The sequence below is a fragment of the Oreochromis niloticus genome, unplaced genomic scaffold (genome assembly GCF_001858045.2).
Source record: "Oreochromis niloticus isolate F11D_XX unplaced genomic scaffold, O_niloticus_UMD_NMBU tig00007189_pilon, whole genome shotgun sequence".
NCBI classification, from domain to species: domain Eukaryota; kingdom Metazoa; phylum Chordata; class Actinopteri; order Cichliformes; family Cichlidae; genus Oreochromis; species Oreochromis niloticus.
The window spans coordinates 2049-23788 of record NW_020328413.1 but is presented as its reverse complement, the minus strand read 5'-3'; the positions used below and the strand labels follow the sequence as shown (position 1 = coordinate 23788).

Sequence of the window (21740 nt, the reverse complement as noted above, 5' to 3'; positions counted from 1 at the left end):
TCCCTGCAAGGCTGCTTTCCTTCCTTACCTGCCTGCATGCCTGTCCATAAACATATATACACAGAGTTGTACATATATTTATATATTTATATAGCCACACCTTATATAATATGCATAAAGTCTAGTTATACACACAGACACATCTATATCATATATACACACACACACACACATATATATATATATATATATATATATGTATATATATATATATATATATATATATATATGTATATATATATATATATATATATATATATATGTATATATATATATATATATATAATATGTATATATATATGTGTGTGTGTGTATATATGATATACATGTGTCTGTGTGTATAACTATGTATATATGTGTGTATATATATATATATATATATATTTATATATATATAATATGTATATATATATAAAATGTTTGTATAGTGCACTTTCTATACCGTGCTCTGTCCACTTTTTTGCAATGACAATGCAGATTTTCCACTTGTGGGACAAATAAATGCAGATTTGCTGTGTGTGTGTGTGTGTGTGTGTGTGTGTGTGCGCAACATTGGCATTTGTTTACTCAGATCCAAGGCAGGCCAAACCTCTGTGTTACAACCTAGATACAAAAGACAGACATTCACTATATATGGGTACACAAGTCTGTTTTATTTCAAAGTGTTTCAAACTTTACAGCGTTTGCAGATCCAGTGTCCATCATCCCTGCATTTGGCACAGGTGAATTTCTTACATGTTGCACAGGTAAATCTGCTGCGATTCCTGTTGCAGCTCTCTTGCACCTGGCACTGCGTTGTCTTTACAGTCCCTGGCACAGCAGCTGCAGCAGCCTGCCTCTGTGCTAAGATTTCCTTGTGCTGCATGAATCGGCAACGAAGTTGCTGAGCTAGAAGACGCAGAAACAATCTTCTTTTGCCTGTCCACCCTGTACATGCCTTGTACAAAATGTAGGCATTCACTGCCGCCAGGTCCAGCATATTGTAGAAAACCGCTACTGGCCACCTGCGTGTTGCTGATCTTACAGAATACATCCGTGCCATTTGGTCCAACACGTCTACACCACACTGTAAAAGCAGAGCGAGAGAGTCATGAGTATATGTTTTTTTCTATAGGCCTGTATAGCACACATCAGAAAACATTGTAGCACTGGTGTAAAATTGTACACACATTCACATACCTTCATGTGGTTGTAGTCTGTGATCGTGTTGGGTTTCCTCTTTCTGCCGTCACCGATCGTCACGTCTTGGTGCATGGAACTTAGAACACACACAGTCTTGTTTTTTTTAGGTGCATAAATTGTCAAGGACACACTGCCACTTCTAAGCACTGAAGTGGAGAATACCTCTCGCTTTGCAGTATCTTTTGCAAGTTGAGGAAGTTCACGCCGGACTTTATTCACCGTGCCCAGTAATGTTGTTTTGCGCTGCAGCAGTCTGTGCGACAGTGACAGTGAAGTAAAGAAATTGTCCGTTGTGACATTTCTTCCATCATCCAAAAACGGCTCCATCAGTTTCATGACCACGTTCTCTGCCAGCCTCTCTCCCTTCTGACGACTGGGGTCCTTTCCCAAGTAAGGAGATGCACTGCAGACATATTTGGTGTCCAAATCCGTGGCCATCCAGAACTTGATCCCAAATTTGTCTGGCTTGGTTGCAATATACTGGGTGAATGGACAACGAACCTTGGTAGGGAACAGCTGTTCATCTATGGTCATGTGTTCCCCTGGAGTGAAACTCTTAGCACAGTTCTCGTTGAAGCGTGTCCAGATGTCGGAGATCGCTGCAAATTTGTCTGTTTTCACCCGTTCTGCCCGCGTGTCCCTGTCATCAAATCGATGGTGTTGCATAATTGAAATGAATCTATCTCGGGGCATTGTCTCTTTGATTAGTAGCACCAGAAAACTTTCTGACCAGCAATCCACAATGGCACCAACAGGATTAAAATTGGTAACACATGATTGCTCTTACAAACAGGATTGAAATGAATGCCATAAGTTCATGAACTTAAAGCATAAAGTCTAGTTATACACACAGACACATCTATATCATATATATATATATATGTGTATATATATATATATATATATATATATATATAGATATATATATATATATATATATATAGATATATACATATATATATGTGTATGTGTGTTTATGTATATATATATATACATACACACACACACACACACACACACACGTAGATAGATAGATATGTGTGTGTGTGTGTGTGTGTGTGTGTGTGTGTGTGTATGTGTGTGTATACATACACCAATATTTTTGAATACACGTGTCCATATTTATGTTTCCAGATTGTTTGTATAGTGCACTTTCTATACTGTGCTTTGTCCACTTTTTTGCAATGACAATGCAGATTTTCCACTTGTGGGACAAATAAATGCAGATTTGCTGTGTGTGTGTGTGTGTGTGTGTGTGTGTGTGTGTGTGTGTGTGTGTGTGTTTGTGCAACATTGGCATTTGTTTACTTAGATCCAAGGCAGGCCAAACCTCTGTGTTACAACCTACATACAAAAAACAGACATTCACAATATATGGGTACACAAGTCTGTTTTATTTCAAAGTCTTTCAAACTTTGAAACGAACCTTGGTAGCATTTCTTGCAGCTGGCAACAACGGTCGTGCATTCAGTATAGTTGTGACTTCCGCAAAAAATGTGGTCAAAATCTCATGAGTAAGTTGAAGCATTTCTATCAGGCATTTCTGAAAGTTGTAACACAGAGGTTTGGCCTGCCTTGGATCTGAGCAACTCCGAGTGAGCAAATGCAAATGTGCCAGGCCTCAAGGACAATGGGTGGTTTGCACAACAAAAGCTGTAGGAGAAACAAGCTGACGACCTGTGAAAATCTCAGCAGGGGTGCTTAACACCTCGGGACTTGCACCAGAAAATAAAAAAGCCAGTAATTCTAGGGGGTATTGGGTTTAGGGAAGTTACGCAAATTTGCGCAGGATAGTAAACCTAGTGTTAAGACTTAAAATTTCGGGAAAGCCTTGGCTGAGGAAGGCCAAAATAGGGCTTTTCGGCAGGGGTTGAGTTGGTTGACGCTTTTAAATTGTGTTAGGGCACTAGAAATGAGGCCGCGGTCCGGGACCGATAAACGGTAAATTGGTCGCAAAAAACTCAGGGAGTTTTCCGCTGGGCGGTTATTATTAAATTTGTCGAAATTCGGTAGGAAGTTTTAAAAGGCCTAAAATCTGTGCAGTTGTAATTAAAAGGCAAGGCAAGTTTATTTATATAGCACAACTCAACAACAAGGTGATTCAAAGTGCATTACAGAGACATTGAAAACAACAGATAAAAAACATGATTTAAAAGACGTCTTTGTAATATGAAATAAGAAATCCTTGTGTGGAGGGAGTCTCTGCATCAGCAGTGCACTGCCTGTTGACTTCTATTTTTAAATTGTGTGTTCACGTAAATGAGGCAGCTGCTGCGGAGCGCATGAGAGGATTGTTGCTTTCGGTTTCGTGTGTTATTGTTAAGGGATTTCTTAGGATTTTAGGATTTTTATTATGTTATGCTTAAAAGTACATTTCATTATCTAAATGTGTTTGCTCTTTCAGTATTCAGCTTAAATGGGGAAGTTACACTCTGTGCAGACTCAACAGGAAGCCTGCAGCACAGTTCTATTTTATCTCTTCCTGTACGTCTCTGAGAATGCTATGAATAAAAGGCTGACAACTATTGCACTGGGTGCAAGTCTCCCTGAGTCTCGACCGTGTACACATAAACCTGTCTGAGCCTTTTTATTCCAACCTGGGTTGCAATACAGGAAAACTCCTGACATTTCTTGGTCCTTCGAGCCGGATGGGACACAGCACTTTTGTGTGACCCCACAGGAATGCCTCATCGAGCCCTGACGTCGTGAGAAGCCCACGCTGAAGTCTGTCGACAGCTCCTCTCTAGGTAGAGGATAAAGTCCAGAGACGTGAATTCGGGTTCTGGCCAGCGTTCTTATAAGTGGTCCACGGCGGTGGGGGTCGATGAGGTAGACCTGAGAGACCGGCAGCAACCAGGTGAATATTAACACTCAGACACCTCGCGTAAACGTTTAGGCTCGCCCAGAGGGGCTGGTAGCATTCCTAAAAGTAAACGCTTGCCTGAAAAAGGGCTGGAAGCATTTTTAGAAGGGTTTCTAGAAGTAAACGCTCGCCGGAAAAAGGGCTGGAAGCATTTTTAGGTGGATTTCTAAAAGTAAACGCTCGCCTGAAAAAGGGCTGGAAGCATTTTTAGAAGGGTTTCTAGAAGTAAACGCTCGCCTGAAAAAGGGCTGGAAGCATTTTTAGATAAACCTCGTCCATAAAACGTAGTACGCGTTGAAAAGGTATTGTCGTTGTTTTATTTTTGTTGGTGGAATAAGTTGATTTTACAGCACAATAAGGAGGCTGAACTATTCCACTATTTTGTTTGCTGTTGGCCACCCAAGTACTGGTGAAAAGAGAGAAACAGGTCGTGTTTCATCACGTAAAGGTGACACCGCTTTCAAGAATAGCTTGAAAGTAGAAGGCCGTGTCAACTACCTCTCTTGATTCTCGTGCCAGAGAAGGTGCCACAGTTGTGTAGGTGTAAAGTGTTAAGATTAAGAGGATTAAAATTGGTAACTCACTGCTGATGAGCAGTGGTTAGAAAAGAAATGTCCAGGAGCTGGACAAATTAGTGCATGTAGATGGAGAAATCCAAAGAAAACCTAAATGTCCCACGTGGGAGGGAAAATGCATTGACTAAATTATAAGAAACCCTCCAAGCAGAAATAAATACTGAAAAGGAAGCTAAAAAGAAAACAAAGAGTACACAAGAGCATGGAAAGTGGAATGAAGTGGAATGAACAAAAGGTTAAATTAAGGTTAAATTAAAGTAGAGCTTATCTGCGATGAGCATGATAATAGGAGATAATAGGAAGGTTTACAACCTGTAAACTGGTATTAACAATGAAACATAGTTGGCATGACGACCGTGCCTAGAATGAATAGAATGCATGAAACCAGATAATTCACATGAAAATATATCAAATAAGAAAGAGAGATGCATAAGGTATATTAAGGCTGTGTCATTGTTCAGCCAAGGAAAATGTCTCCAGCTTGGGAAGGTGTGAAGCTGCAGATTCACACAGACCCGTGATGGATACATAATAAAATATAAACTAATATACTATTGTATATTAGTAGTAAAGTAGTGAAGTAGTGTATTGTAATATACTATTGCTGTTATAAAAAAGGAGAAACAATACAATGATAACATTAATAATGACATACTATTAATAAGAAGAGGCACCTCAGTCAGTTATGATGTGAGGTGGAAGATTGTTAAAAGTAGTCTGATTCAAGCTTAAGGTGTGCTCAAACTCAGTACAATGATATACGAGATGAAGAAAATAAGGAAATAACTACACTAATCAGGTGCATAGAGACACTTGACCTGCTTGTAAACCTGTCATCTTAGATGAGACATTGTTAAGATGAAGAGCAGACCTATACTGACAACTAATGAGCCAAACCCGTATACAACAGCTAAAGCTACAAGATTGAGAAGCTGAATTAAATAAATATGTGGACACTACCAAGCTAATGAGGAGCGGTGACGCGCATGGAGATGCTGGTTTTGCTCACTACAATTGTATAAATAGAGTTTGAATTCATTACTGTGGATGTACAGTGAGTGACCTCTATATATCTTGAAAAGCATGTCTGAAATACTCGTATGAAAGCATATTTTGAGTGATTCTAACTGTGTAAATGCTGTGAGTAGTAGGTTTTGAGTGATTTGTGATTTGTACAAAAATAATAAAACATAAGTAATAATAACATTACAAAGGTTCATAGTAGAGTGAGTGAACAAGTGGAAGTTTGAGTGTGTGTGATGATACCTGATGTCTGAAAGGGCTCTGTTCAGGAGTGTGAGCGTGACATAAAGGTGTTGGTTTTAGATCAAGATTTAGCAGAATTAAAGAGGGTTTATAGACTATGAATACAAAGAGAAACAAAAGAGTTCGATTAGTCTGCAGAAACAGGAAATATGTATATAAATATATATGTGTGCCTGTGGTGTGTCAAGACAGCTCACAGAGAGAAACAGAACTCTATGAATAGAATGAATAGACAACACATACTCAAATTGTTATATGTGAAATTATTTTTGGAAAGGGTCAGAAGAGATAATTTGAACTTAGAACTCAGTGATATGACGCATGAATTAAACCTTATTGCAATAAACACTTGCAATGAAGAAAGCAGCTTACACTCAATAGCTAGGTTTCATTTGACGTAGACGTGACGTCGACGTAAAGCGCGAAATTTGACTGGCGGTCGGAAGTGAAAAAGATAAGCGCAAAATCACAGACAGACAGTACGCAAAATGCCTATGTCCCGTTGTGTTTACGGATGCTCCAGTAGGTCGACCAGAGAAACCGATAAACGGTATTTTAGGGTACCAAAAATAGCCCAACGAAGAGGAGAAAAATGGAAAATTCTAACCGAAAAACGTAGGAAAAAATGGATTTTAAATTTACGTTTACAGTCGGGAGGAGCAGAGTCTGCCAATGCCCGTGTCTGCAGCGACCACTTCGTCAGAGGTAATGTTATGTTTGCAAACGAACTTATTAGCATTAGGTTGTCGTTAAATTCTCGTTTACTTAGTGCTTTTAAGTTAGTAGTCTAATATTGACTTGATTGGGACTATAGGCTGCCCAAGTGCTTTGGATGACGAAGAGTGAATGAGCTGCAATCACTTCTCCATCCTCCTTTGCAATTACCCAAGTCTTCAGAGGTGTCTCGTTAGACCTCTGGGAATGGTTTACCTTGAAACAAACAACTGTCACTCTAACGAAGTCCTAAGGATGTGGCATGTTTGTTGACGTTAAAGCCGCTACCGCTAACTGTTAGCGTGTTTAAGATAAAGCAATATAAGAACAAACACTCACCCTTGCAAACACCAAACTGTATCCATCACGGAGACGTTTTGTTCCAAGGTTGTGGACCCACCCGCTGACAAAAAAATTGTACGCCTCCAGACTCTTGAAAGCTTTCATTTGCTGCCTAGTGTAGTAAGAAGTCTGGAGGACCAAGTAGTTGGTGATATCCACAGCCTCGATAGTAGGCAAATCCTTTACTTCTGTGGTGTATTCGGACATTTTCAAAGAATACGGATCACGTCCGATATATTTTTTAACTATCTGTTTATATCTCTCCCGAGAAACGGGGTCTAAAGTTGCATAATTATTGTGCATAATTATTAGGCAACTTAACAAAAAACAAATATATACCCATTTCAATTATTTATTTTTACCAGTGAAACCAATATAACATCTCCACATTCACAAATATACATTTCTGACATTCAAAAACAAATCAGCGACCAATAAAGCCACCTTTCTTTGCAAGGACACTCAAAAGCCATGGATTCTGTCAGTGTTTTGATCTGTTCACCATCAACATTGCGTGCAGCAGCAACCACAGCCTCCCAGACACTGTTCAGAGAGGTGTACTGTTTTCCCTCCTTGTAAATCTCACATTTGATGATGGACCACAGGTTCTCAATGGGGTTCAGATCAGGTGAACAAGGAGGCCATGTCATTAGTTTTTCTTCTTTTATACCCTTTCTTGCCAGCCACGCTGTGGAGTACTTGGACGCGTGTGATGGAGCATTGTCCTGCATGAAAATCATGTTTTTCTTGAAGGATGCAGACTTCTTCCTGTACCACTGCTTGAAGAAGGTGTCTTCCAGAAACTGGCAGTAGGACTGGGAGTTGAGCTTGACTCTATCCTCAACCCGAAAAGGCCCCACAAGCTCATCTTTGATGATACCAGCCCAAACCAGTACTCCACCTCCACCTTGCTGGCGTCTGAGTCGGACTGGAGCTCTCTGCCCTTTACCAATCCAGCCACGGGCCCATCCATCTGGCCCATCAAGACTCACTCTCATTTCATCAGTCCATAAAACCTTAGAAAAATCAGTCTTGAGATATTTCTTGGCCCAGTCTTGACGTTTCAGCTTGTGTGTCTTGTTCAGTGGTGGTCGTCTTTCAGCCTTTCTTACCTTGGCCGTGTCTCTGAGTATTGCACACCTTGTGCTTTTGGGCACTCCAGTGATGTTGCAGCTCTGAAATATGGCCAAACTGGTGGCAAGTGGCATCTTGGCAGCTGCACGCTTGACTTTTCTCAGTTCATGGGCAGTTATTTTGCGCCTCGGTTTTTCCACACGCTTCTTGCGACCCTGTTGACTATTTTGAATGAAACGCTTGATTGTTCGATGATCACGCTTCAGAAGCTTTGCAATTTTAAGACTGCTGCATCCCTCTGCAAGATATCTCACTATTTTTGACTTTTCTGAGCCTGTCAAGTCCTTCTTTTGACCCATTTTGCCAAAGGAAAGGAGGTTGCCTAATAATTATGCACACCTGATATAGGGTGTTGATGTCATTAGACCACACCCCTTCTCATTACAGAGATGCACATCACCTAATATGCTTAATTGGTAGTAGGCTTTCGAGCCTATACAGCTTGGAGTAAGACAACATGCATGAAGAGGATGATGTGGACAAAATACTCATTTGCCTAATAATTCTGCACTCCCTGTAAACACCAAGCTCCTTTTTTTGTGTAGCTGACAGCTGGTAACTGTGCAGGGGCGGATCTAGCAAAGCATTAACAGAGAACGCTGGACATAAAGATATACTTTCCTTTCTTACTCTCATATAAAATATTTAGCTTTTATTAAATACTTATCTGAATCTTACAACCAAAGTTTGTATAATAATACACAAGATTGGCTGTAGACCATTGTTCATCATTCAGAACACTGTGTAAAAATAGCAAAAAACAAAAAGTGAATGCATGTGTGAAAAGTGGTCCATAATGTAATGCTTCAAAGCGTGTTCATGCAAACATTGTCGGATCTGCCGTGGTACAATGGGACTTCTGCTCATGAACCTGTGTGCACAGCGTCTGCAAATCGGCGCTGTACGAAGTAACTTCATCTTTACACAAAACTGTAAGCTGTCATCTGTGAAGCGTGAGCGGTGTTTGTTTTTACCATAGTTCATGGTGGAGAATGGCTGCTCTTCTGAGTTTTGCTCTCTGTAGCCGTATGAATGGCAACTACAGTGATTAGCAGCGGCATAGGCACACATAAAATTTCTTCTGAAATTTTCGCTTTCTAGTTATGTGTGCCTATGCCAAGAGGCACACATATTACTATTCGTCGGATTTATTATTATGTGTGCCTATGCCAAGAGGCACACATATTACTATTCCTCGGATTTATTATTATGTGTGCCTATGCCAAGAGGCACACATATTACTATTCCTCGGATTTATTATGTGTGCCTATGACAAGAGGCACACATATTACTATTCGTCGGATTTATTGTGTGGATGCCCTCAAAGGGCTTCCACACTATTGAGTTCCTGTTTCTCTTTATTGTGTGGATGCCCTCAAAGGGCTTCCACACTATTGAGTTCCTGTTTCTCTTTATTCTTTATCTTTATACTTTATTGTGTGGATGCCCTAAAGGGCTTCCACACAATTGTTTTCCTGTTTCTCTTTATTCTTTATTATTCCTGTTGCTTCCGTACGTTTTTCGGCACTTAACTACTCTTCCAGTTTTCAGCCGATTTTCTCAGTTCAAACTCTAAACTGTTCTGCTCTTTCTGCTAATTCCAGCTATGACTTTTGGTGTTTATTAATGTTATACTTTTTAAAATATTACACTTTTTTCCTTTAATTTGTCCCATTGAAATGAATGGGAAACTTCCACAATTCTGCTAAAACTTGCTTGTTTTTGAAACTTAACTACGTCCTCATGCTTTCACCTAGAAACTCCATTCAAACTTTAAAATGTTCTCAGATTATTGGGCTATTGCTGTCTGATTCAGCTTTTTCAGATCTTCTACCGTTTTAATCTTATCTCTCTTTAAGTTTTCAGTTGCAAAATTGTGATTTTTCAGAAAATACATGCGTTGCTATGGTTGCTATGCAATTAAGTCAGAGTGAGTGCTGGTCCGTTCTGAATTTTCTCTTCATGTCTAAACAACTTCTTGCTACTCACTCAATTTCCACTCAACCCCCACAAATTATACATCAAAACGTAGGTATTTTTGCTGGCTTTCAGACAATGTCACTATCTTTATTGTGAGGTTTACCGTTTTTTTGCAATTTGCCTCGGAGTGACACAAGATCTGACAAGTCCCCATTCAAAGTCTATGGGGAGGTTTTGAAATTCAGAGCTGAAATTCTGTAACGGGAGGCATTTTCAAATTGCCATATCTCTTTAACAAAGCAAAGTTAGGACATGAGGCTTGTGCCAATATATCTTCAGACACTGCTGACACTCACAGTGGAAGCAGTTTTTACAATTATCTTACCGTTGAGCAATGAATTACGTTTGTTTGAGGGGTGGAAATCTGTCCTCCTCTCAGTTTTCAAACGCCGAAAATGAAGCCGTTTCTTCTCTCGTCATATCTCCGCGACGAAGGTAGAACGAGCTATGAAAATCGCAGTCAAAATACACCAAAGTCCGCTGATTCACCCAGTACAAGAATTATGCTGCTAGCCCTCCTAGTTTTTGAGTTACACGACGTTTTGTAACTCCAAAAAACGGCGTTTTTCGCCTCTCACCGCGATCTATTTTCTGACTGCCCAAGTATCTGTCTTTCAGACCGCCGCCCCCTTTCCAGGTGGCGCAATCAGTAATGACACGGCTCTGCAGCTCAAAGGTCGTGGGTTCAATCCCACCTTGGTCCACGTTTTTTTTTTCACTACAAATTTATACACTATCACAGACTTGTAATTTATATTGCTAATTTATTACAATTCTGCAAAGTTTTATGATTTTAGCGGCTTTTCTAATATGGACCTCAGATTCTTGTTAACGCTCCATGGCAGAAACAAGTACACAGCCTGATGAAGCAGACTGAGGCAGTACCTCTGATTGGTGAATTTGAGCAGAACCAGGTTGTTCTTTCATTTCATTTCTTTATTTATTTCACACATGGTTCAACAGTGTTTCTTTTTCTACATACAGAACCTTCTGCCTCTTTTCAGCAGAAATTCTGCTCATTCACCTCAACTCTTGTGTTGGAGTGCCCTCTTGTGGCGCCTTTTGGGTAGTGCCTTAGTAAACGTGAACACTCCAAAGAAGTGGTATCAGACTGGTTTGTAGTGGAGGAATTTGTTGCCAGTTTCTTTCATCTTTAATCCGTATTCATGTTGTAATGTAGTAGTACCACAATATGGCAGAAACACTATGTTTTGGCACAAATACTTTGATTTAGTATACTTTAGCTTCTTCAGCTTCTTCACCCCTTTTCAGCAAAATTTTCATTTTTTTTCAACCCTTTTCAGCACAAATTCCAGCTTTTATGGCTGTATTCAGAAAAAAGACAAATCTTTTGAGGAGAAACTCTGCTGATTCATCTCTTTTCAGCGCAAGTTTCTGTTTCTTTGCCTCTTTTCTGCAGAAATTCTGTTGATTCACCTCTTTTCTGCAAAATTTTCAGCCATTTCACCTCTTATCAGCACAATTGTCAGCAGCTTCTGCTCATTTCAGCAAAATTGTCCGTCTCTCCACCTCTTCTTTGTAAGAATGACTTTGGCTCAGGGAAATGAATAGCCGCCTTTGAGCAGAAATTCTGCTGATTCATCTCTTTTCAGCGCAACTTATTGCTTCTTTACCTCTTTTCTGCAGAAATTCTGCTGATTCACCTCTTTTCTGCAAAATTTTCAGCCTTTTCACTTCTTCTCAGCACAATTCTCAGCAGCTTCTGCTCATTTAGCAAAATTGTCAGATTCTCCATCTCTTGTTTTTGAGAGAAAGAGTTTGGTTCAGTGAGATGAGCAGCTGCCTTGAGACGAGAACGGCCAGGTTCAAATCCTGGTCATGGCAAAACCTGTTTTCAGTTTTCTCTTTTCTTCTGCCTCTTTTCTGCAGAAATTCTGCTGATTTACCTCTTTTCTGCAAAATTTTCAGCCTTTTCACCTCTTCTCAGCACAATTCTCAGCAGCTTCCGCTCATTTTATCTGAATTGTCGGTCTCTCCTCCACTTTTTTGAGAGAATGAGTTTAGCTCAGTGAGATGAGTAGCTTCCTTCAGACCAGGAGGACAAGGATCGAATCCTGCTCAGGGTGCCATGTTTTTTTTCACCACCATGCAACTTTTCATCTTTTTCAGCTTTTCAGCAGACAGCTTCAGCGTTAAGGCATCCACACAGCATTTTCGCAGGAAATGCAAATTTTTCTAGTTATTCTTCTAGTTGCTCCATTCTTCGCCGTTTAACTACTCTGTCAGTTTTCAGCCGATTTTCTCCGTTCAAACTCTGAACTGTTCTGCTCTTTCTGCTAATGACTGCTATGACTTTTGGTGTTTATTACTCTTATACTTTTTAAAATATTACACTTTTTTCCTTTAATTTGTCCTATTGAAATGAATGGGAAACTTCCACAATTCTGCTAAAACTTGCTTGTTTTTGAAACTTAACTACATCCTCATACTTTCACCTAGAAACTCCATTCAAACTTTAAAATGTTCTCAGATTATTGGGCTATTCCTGAGTGATTCAGCTTTTTCAGATCTTCTACCGTTTTAATTTTATACCTCTTTAAGTTTTCAGTTGCAAAATTGTGATTTTTCAGAAAATACATGCGTTGTTATGGTTGCTATGCAATTAACTCAGAGTGAGGGCTGGTCTGTTCTGAATTTTCTCTTCATGTCTGAACAACTTCTTGCAACTCGCTCAATTTCCACTCAATCCCCACAAATTATACATCAAAACGTAGGTATTTTTGCTGGCTTTCGGAAAATGTCACTATCATTGTTGTGGGCGTTACAGAATTTTGGCAAATCTCCTCAGAGCAACACAAAGTCTGAAAACTCTCCATAGAGAGTCAATGGAGAGTTTGTTTAAAATCAGCGCTGGAATTCTCTAATGAGAGGCATTTTCGAATCGTCATATCTCTTTAACCAAACAAAGTTGAGACATGACGCTTGTGCCAATATATCTTCAGACACCCCTGATGCTCACAATTCAAGAATTTTTTTCTCACCTATTACCGTTTGGCCATCAATTACATTTGTTTGAGGGTAGGAAATTGGTGCCTTGCTCAGATCTCTTCAGATTTCAAACTCTGGAAATTAGGCACTTTTTTCTCTCGTCATATCTTTTTGATGGATTTCCACAGAGACCTGAAAATTCCCATGACTGTTCACCAAAGCCTGCTGTTTCTTACGGTGAAAAAATGATTTTGATGCTCCATATAGATTTAGAGTTACAAAACGTTGTTTGAGGGCAAGTCAAGGCAGTTTTGCTTTGCCTCTACTCAGTTACAGTGTGTTACAAGTCATATATCTTCAATAATTTATATTTTATCTCTGAATTATGAAGACCTGCAGATTCCCCCATCTCTTCTGAACAAAACGGTGTCAGAATGACCGTTCTAGCTCCTACGGTTAGGAAATTATGGCCATTTGTTCGAGGGGAATCCTGAATGTGAGAAATACACTGCAGAAAACTCATAGCTGTCTCTCTGTCTGTGTGTGTAAGTGCTGATTACAGCAGGTGCAGCCAATTTAGCTGACCTAGATATACCAAGCCCAGACTCTTAACAGCCCCTGTACACTTTGCTCTATGTGTATGTGTGTGTGTATATCAATATTTCTCCCATGTTAAAGTATTACTCCTCCATAATAGTATTTGTGCTAAATCAAAGTACTTCTACTACATCTTAGTACTTCTGCTCAATCATAGTATTTCTGCTAAATCATAGTATTTTTGAAAAATCATGGTATTTGTGCCAAATCATGGTTTGGGGGCAGAACCATAATATTAATTTTATGTTATGAGATTACTACTAAGTGCAGGAATGTCTGTTATGTTATAGTTTATGTGCTGAATATAGTATATCTGCCAAATCATAGTATTTATCCCAAATCATAGTATTTATGCAAAATTACAGTATTTCTGCTAAAAAGCAGAAATAGTACCTTTTAGCAGAAATTTCTGTGAAAAGATATTATTTATGTTAAAACATAGTATTTCTGCTAAATCATAGTATTTCTGCCAAATCATAGTATTTGTACTTATTCATAGTACTTGTGCCAAATCATAGTATTTGTACCCAATCATAGTATTTCTGCAATATGATCGTATTTGTGCCAAATCATGGTATTTTTTTGCCAAATCATGGTTTTGGGGCAAATCATGTTATTTGTGTCCAGTTAAAATTTCTGTTATATTATAGTGTTACTACTAAGTCGTAGAATTTCTGTTATGTTATAGTATATCTGCTGATTATAGTATATGTGCCAAATCATAGTATTTATAGCAAATCATAGTATTACTGCCCAAACATAGTATTTCTGCCAAATCATAGTATTCCAAATCATAGTATTACTGCAATTCCATAGTATTTGAGCGAAATCGTAGTATTTGTGCAAAAACATACTATGTCTGCAAAATCATAGTATATCTGCTATGTTATAGTATTACTACTAAGGCATAGTATTTCTACCAAATCATAGTATTCCTTCAAAATCATAGTATCACTGCAATTTCATAGTATTTGAGCGAAACTGTAGTATTTGTACTAAATCATGGTACTTGTGCCAAATCATAGTATTTTTTGCAAATCATATTATTTGAACCAAAACATTGTATTTGTACGAAGTCATAGTATTTCTTCTAAATCATAGTATTTCACCCAAATCTCAGTAGTTGTGCTAAAACCCAGTATTATTGCCAAATCGTAGTATTTGTACTGAACATAGTATTTGTGCCAATAAGAGTATTGTACTAAATCATAGTACTTGTGCCAAATCATAGTATTTCTGCCATATTGTGCTAGTTGTGCAAAAACATAGACTGTCTGCAAAATCATAGTATATCTGTTATGTTATAGTATTACTACTAAGTCACAGTATTTCTGCCAATTCGTAGTATTTGTACTAAATCATACTAGTCGTGCCAAATCATAGTATTCAAATCAAAATATAGTATTTGTACCAAAGCATTGTATTTGTACGAAGTACAGTATTTCTGCCAAATCATAGAATTAATGCAATTTCATAGTATTTGAGGAATCCCTTTTGTTATAGTATTACTTCTAAGTCATAGTATTTCTGCTTTGTCATAGTATTTGTACTGAAACATAGTATTTCTGCCAAATCATAGTATTACTGCTATTTCATATTATTTGAGTGAAATTACAGTGTTTCTGCAAAAACATTGGTTGGTATTGGTTTTAGTTACCTTTAGCGTATGTGCTAGTTAGCAATAGCTATGGCAGCCCAGTTATTTTATTGTTTTGGGCTTGTTCCTGCTTTGTTTTTTTCCCCCTGCAAATTTATGTGAATTTGTACACTGTCATATCGCTGTATTACGTAATGGCTAAGTAGGAGGCTGACTGTCACTAAGTGCATCAGTGTACATAGGTCATCTCTTGTGTTGGAGTGCCCTCCTGTGGCACCTTTTGGGTAGTGCCTTAGTAAACGTGAACACTGCAAAGAAGTGGTATCAGACTAGTTTGTAGTGGAGGAATTTGTTGCCAGTTTCTTTCATCTTTAATCCGTATTCATGTTGTAATGTAGTAACTTTTGTAGCACAAATACCACAATATGGCAGAAATACTATGTTTTGGCACAAATACTTTGATTTGGTATACTTTAGCTTCTTCACCCCTTTTCAGCAAATTTCATTTTTTCACCCCTTTTCAGCGCAAATTCCAGCTTTTTGGCTGTTTTCAGAAAAAAAACCTCTTTTGAGCAGAAACTCTGCTGATTCATCTCTTTTCAGCGCAAGTTTCTGCTTCTTTGCCTCTTTCTGCAAAATTCTGCTGATTCACCTCTTTTCTGCAAAACTTCAGCCTTTTGACCTCTCATCAGCACAATTCTCAGCAGCTTCTGCTCATTTCAGCAGAATTGTCCGTCTCTCCACCTCTTCTTTGTAAGAATGACTTTGGCTCAGGGAAATGAATAGCCACCTTGAGACCAGGAGGGCCAGGTTCGAATCCTGCTCAGTGGTGCAGTTTTTTTTTTCACCACCATACAACTTTTTGCAACTTTTCATCGTTTTTAGCTTTTCATAGTATCATAGTATTTCCACAAAATATTTGTATTTCTGCTACGTTATATTATTACTGCTCATAGTATTTCTGCCAAATTTGGTATTTGCTCCAAAGCACAGTATTTCTGCCAAATCACAATATAACTGCAAAATAAAGGTTTTGAGACAAATCATAGCGTTTGTGCTAAATCCTAGTAATTCTGCTCATAGAATTTCTGCTATGCTGAGGTGCTTTCTGCTAGATTATAGTTTTTCTGCTAAATCAAAGTATTTCATGTAAATCATACCAAGTCCCAGTGTTTCTGCCAAATCATAAATCATAAATAATGTGGCGTGTTGGGGGAACAGCTAGTCCTCTCCCATCATGCCTTGGGACATGTGCTGCTGTTTAGATGTTCTTGTTTCATTGTTTATGGTTACGTTACTTTTAACTGTTGTCTTGAATGTTGTGTTTATACTATGGTACAAAGTCACTGACAGTTATTGTTTATAGGAAGGAAGAATGCAGTACCATAAGTGAGTTCTGTTATGCTGTTATTGACCCTTGAAGCACATTGTAGAACAAGCAAGTGTTTAATAAAAAGCTTCTCCTACCAGCTTGGGGTGGAATTACAAGCTCAAGCTTTCCCTGTGTGCTTATTTGCAAGACTTGTATGTGCCATAATAATTTTAATAAAGCAAAGTTAAGATGAGAAGCTTGTTCCAATTCATCTTCAGACAGTGCTGCCAGTCACGGTTGGAGCAGTTTTTACTGTCATCTTACTGTTGAGCCATAAATTACGTTTGTTTTCCAACTCTTAAAATGAAGCCGTTTCTTCTCTCGTCATATCTCCGCGACGGAGGTACAAAGAGCTATGAAAATCGCAGTCAAAGTTCAGCAAAGTCTGCTGATTTACCCAGTACAAGAATTGTGCTTCTATCCACCTAGTTTTGAGTTACACGACGTTTCGTAACTCCGAAAAATCGGCGTTTTACGCTCTCACCGCGATCTAATTCTGACTGCTCAAGTCTCTGTGTTTTAGGCACCCGTCCCTTTGTGACCAGACCTCATTTGGCTCAGAGGGTTGAGAAGCTACTGTGAGACCCGGTGGCAGAGGCTCGAGTCCTACCTGTGACAGTTGCTACACATCATCCCACTTGCATGCGCTCTGCTTTCTTGACACTCTTCAGTGTACCCTTACACATAAAGCCATCTCCATCAAACGCGTCTACACCTCTTTTTTAGCAGATAATTCTGCTTTTTCGCTTGTTTTCAGCAACTGCTGATGCTGATAGCCCTCCTAGTTTTTGAGTTACACGACGTTTTGTAACTCCAAAAACGGCGCTTTTCGCCTCTCACCGCGATCTATTTCTGATTGCTGATCTCTTTGTTTTTCAGCCGCCTGCCCTCTTGCCAGGTGGCGCAATCAGTAATGACACGGCTCTGCAGCTCAAAGGTCGTGGGTTCAATCCCACCTTGGTCAACATTTTTTTTCACTACAAATTTATACACTATCACAGACCTGTAATTTATATTGCTATTTTTTTCACTACAAATGAGTAGTGCAAAAACATACTATGTCTGCAACATCACAGTCTATCTGTTATGTTATAGTATTACTACTAATCACAGTATTTCTGCCAATTCAAGGAGGCTGACTGTTACTAAGTGCATCAGTGTACATAGTCATCTCTTGTGTTGGAGTGCCTCTTGTGGGCCTTTTGGGTAGTGCCTTAGTAAACGTGAACACTGCAAGAAGTGGTATCAGACTGCTTTGTAGTGGAGGAATTTGTTGCCAGTTTCTTTCATCTTTAATCCGTATTCATGTTGTAATGTAGTAGTACCACAATATGGCAGAACACATGTTTTGGCACAAATACTTTGATTTGGTATACTTTAGCTTCTTCACCCCTTTTCAGCAAAATTTTCATTTTTTCACCCTTTTCAGCACAAATTCCAGCTTTTTTGGCTGTTTCAGAAAAAAACCTCTTTTGAGCAGAAACTCTGCTGATTCATCTCTTTTCAGCGCAAGTTTCTGCTTCTTTGCTCTTTTCTGCAGAAATTCTGCTGATCCACCTCGTTTCTGCAAACTTTCAGCCTTTTCACCTGTTATCAGCACAATTCTCAGCAGCTTCTGCTCATTTCAGCAGAATTGTCCGTCTCTCCACAACAACTTTTTGCAACTTTTCATCTTTTCAGCTTTCAGCAGACAGCTTCAGCGTCAAGGCATCCACACAGCATTTTCGCAGGAAATGCAAATTTTCTAGTTATTATGTGTGCCTATGACAAGAGGCACACATATTACTATTCGTCGGATTTATTATGTGTGCCTATGCCAAGAGGCACACATATTACTATTCCTCGGATTTATTATTCTTATTATTATTATTATTATTATTATTTCCTTTTTCCGCCTGAAATTTTGCAGTGTATCTCGACCCGCAGTTTTTGGACAAGCTTCATATATGTTACCTCATTTTGGCGGCTGGATCTGGAATGGTGTGCTATGACTTTTGGTGTTTATGAATATTATAGTTTTTTAAATATTAATATTTTAGTAAAATTTTCCCGCGCTCCTCTGCCAAACAGTTTTGACAATAGGGGTACATATGTTACATCATTTTGTGCGGCTGGAGCTGGGCTAGTATGGTGTGACTTTTGGTGTTTATAACTTTTATAGTTTTGAAATATTTAGATTTTAGTGCAAATTTAGGCCAATTTCTAGGCTCCTGAGAAAGATTCTGCTTTTGGCACCATAGAAACAGACTTCATTTGTGGTGTCTTGGCTCTCTCTAGTGGTATACCGGGAGTAGTACAGCCGAAAAGATTTTATCCTTGTGTTGAAAACTCCATATCCCACAATTCATAGCACGCCTCTACAGAGTGAACAATGGCGGCCACCACTTCGTTTATATGTCTTTTATTCGTGTTTCTAGGTCACAAAATAAACTTTTAAGATATTTCAGGCGAGAATGTAGGTGTGTAAACTTCAATATCTGCTTGTTTTATCAAGACATCCCATATTTAGCGACAGTGCTCTGACGACGTTGGTCCTGCCTGACAGCTAGCCGGCTACCTAGCTAGCTGCCGCACTTGGCTGCAAATGGATAGCGAGGGGACTCTCTCTGTCGTTTCACCTCCCCGGTCTCTCGCAAATGCTCGCATAGAATCGGAGTTACAGCTGGATGTGGAAAAATAACTGAGTTGTTTGGTGGTGCTATAACGCGAGCTACAACAGTGGGCAGCTATCCACCGGTGTATGACAGAAAGGACATGCCGCGACCGCCGATCGACCGGTGTTTGCTAACGCGGAGGTCAATCGTGGATCAGGGAAAGCGAAGGCAGGAGCGTGAGGTGAACTGAATTTCAGGTAAGAAGTTATGACCTGCACTCTATTTGGGTCAGATATAAACCGAGTTTAGGTGTAGTTATTTAGCAGCAGTTCTCTTATGTGTTGCTGATAGCCGGCTAGCTAGCTAGCGCCGCTAGCATAGTTAGCTAGCACCGCTAGCGACCCTTCGTGAAAAAGACCAGGCTTGGCTTATATTGAGGCGGTGAAACTCGTGTCAGCACCCGGTCGCTCGCCGACAGTATGTGTTTTAGCTGGACTTATTTTCGTTATATGACCGATGATTTATTTATTATCATTTAGTAACGGTATAAACAGTGAAAGGTGGTGGATTGGCCAGATGTAAACTTCAATATCTGCTCGTGTTACCAAGACATCCCATATTAGCTCTGATGTTTTCGGTGCCTGCAAAGAGCTAGACAGGTAGCTAGCTAACCCGAGCTGGCTGTCTTTTGACTCAGGGTCATAGCTGGACTTATTTTCGTTTTTATGAGCCGATGAGGTTTTTTTTTTAGTAACGGTACAAACAGTGAAAGGCAGTGGATTGTCCAGATGCTGGTCGATGTGGAAAAAATAACTGAGTTGTTTGGTAGTCGCTGACGCGGAGCTACAACCGAGGGCAGCTATCCACCGGTGTGTGTCAGAAGAACATGCGGGGAACGAGGCGGCGAGGCGACCGCCGATCGACCGGTGGTAGATCGTGGATCAGGGAAACCGAAGGCAGGAGAAGCAGCGGCTGCCGGTCGGAGCGTGAGGTGAACTGAATTTCAGGTAAGAAGTTATGACCTGCACTCTATTTGGGTCAGATATAAACCGAGTTTAGGTGTAGTTATTTTCGTTGTGCTGACTTTTTACCAATCAGTATAATAACTCGTACTGCGTGTAGCTAGCACGATGGAGTTTCTATACAGCTGTGTGCCCGCTAAGTTACTGATGTTGAACTTTATGACAGCCTCCCCTGTCATTCTCTCGCCTGTTCAAACTTCAGTCATGAAACTGATCAATGATCGGCTTTTCTCTCTTGTTGTTTATCGCGCTAAACACAGCAGCACGTTTAGCTTGATCAGCTGTTGTTAGAATTCATTGATTTAATTTCTAGTATCAGCTGATGTTTGCTGGAGCCACAGCTGTAGAAGCGGCTGGTCGAAACCAGGAGATGACCTTACTGAATCATCAAAGCTGAACTGGTGAGGAGAAACAGGTTACCTTTTTTTTAGGTGACATGAATGAGTTGAAGGGAAGTTATGAACTGTTTCTGAGAGAAATAAACACCAAGCTCCTTTTTTTATTTAGCTGACAGCTGGTAACTGTGCAGGGCGGATAGCAAAGCTTTTGCCAGGGCCAGGTAGGGCATTAACAGAGAAAGGTGGACACAAAGATATACTTTTCTTTCTTACTCTCATACAGGAGTGCAGAATTATTAGGCAAGTTGTATTTTTGAGGAATAATTTTATTATTGAACAACAACCATGTTTCTCAATGAACCAAAAACACATTAATATCAAAGCTGAATGTTTTCGGAAGTAGTTTTAGTTTGTGTTTAGTTTTAGCTATTTTAGGGGGATATCTGTGTGTGCAGTGACTATTACTGGCATAATTATTAGGCAACTTAACAAAAAACAAATATATACCCATTTCAATTATTTATTTTTACCAGTGAAACTATAACATCTCCACATTCACAAATATACATTTCTGACATTCAAAAACAAAACAAAAACAAATCAGCGACCAATATAGCCACCTTTCTTTGCAAGGACACTCAAAAGCCTGCCATCCATGGATTCTGTCAGTGTTTTGATCTGTTCACCATCAACATTGCGTGCAGCAGCAACCACAGCTCCCAGACACTGTTCAGAGAGGTGTACTGTTTCCCTCCTTGTAAATCTCACATTTGATGATGGACCACAGGTTCTCAATGGGGTTCAGATCAGGTGAACAGGAGCCATGTCATTAGTTTTTCTCTTTTAACCCTTTCTTGCCAGCCACGCTGTGGAGTACTTGGACGCGTGTGATGGAGCATTGTCCTGCATGAAAATCATGTTTTTCTTGAAGGATGCAGACTTCTTCCTGTACCACTGCTTGAAGAAGGTGTCTTCCAGAAACTGGCAGTAGGACTGGGAGTTGAGCTTGACTCCATCCTCAACCCGAAAAGGCCCCACAAGCTCATCTTTGATGATACCAGCCCAAACCAGTACTCCACCTCCACCTTGCTGGCGTCTGAGTCGGACTGGAGCTCTCCCTTTACCAATCCAGCCACGGGCCCATCCATCTGGCCCATCAAGACTCACTCTCATTTCATCAGTCCATAAAACCTTAGAAAAATCAGTCTTGAGATA

At 39.6% G+C, this 21740-nt stretch overlaps 1 long non-coding RNA gene across 1 annotated transcript; it reads left to right on the top strand.

Moving 5' to 3' along the window:
- The first annotated feature begins 6264 nt into the window (after window positions 1-6264).
- LOC112845385 (uncharacterized) lies at window positions 6265-7220 on the top strand. The gene is made up of 2 exons (XR_003218193.1): window positions 6265-6591; window positions 6701-7220. It is a non-coding gene; the product is annotated as an uncharacterized LOC112845385 (long non-coding RNA).
- Window positions 7221-21740: the final 14520 nt, after the last annotated feature.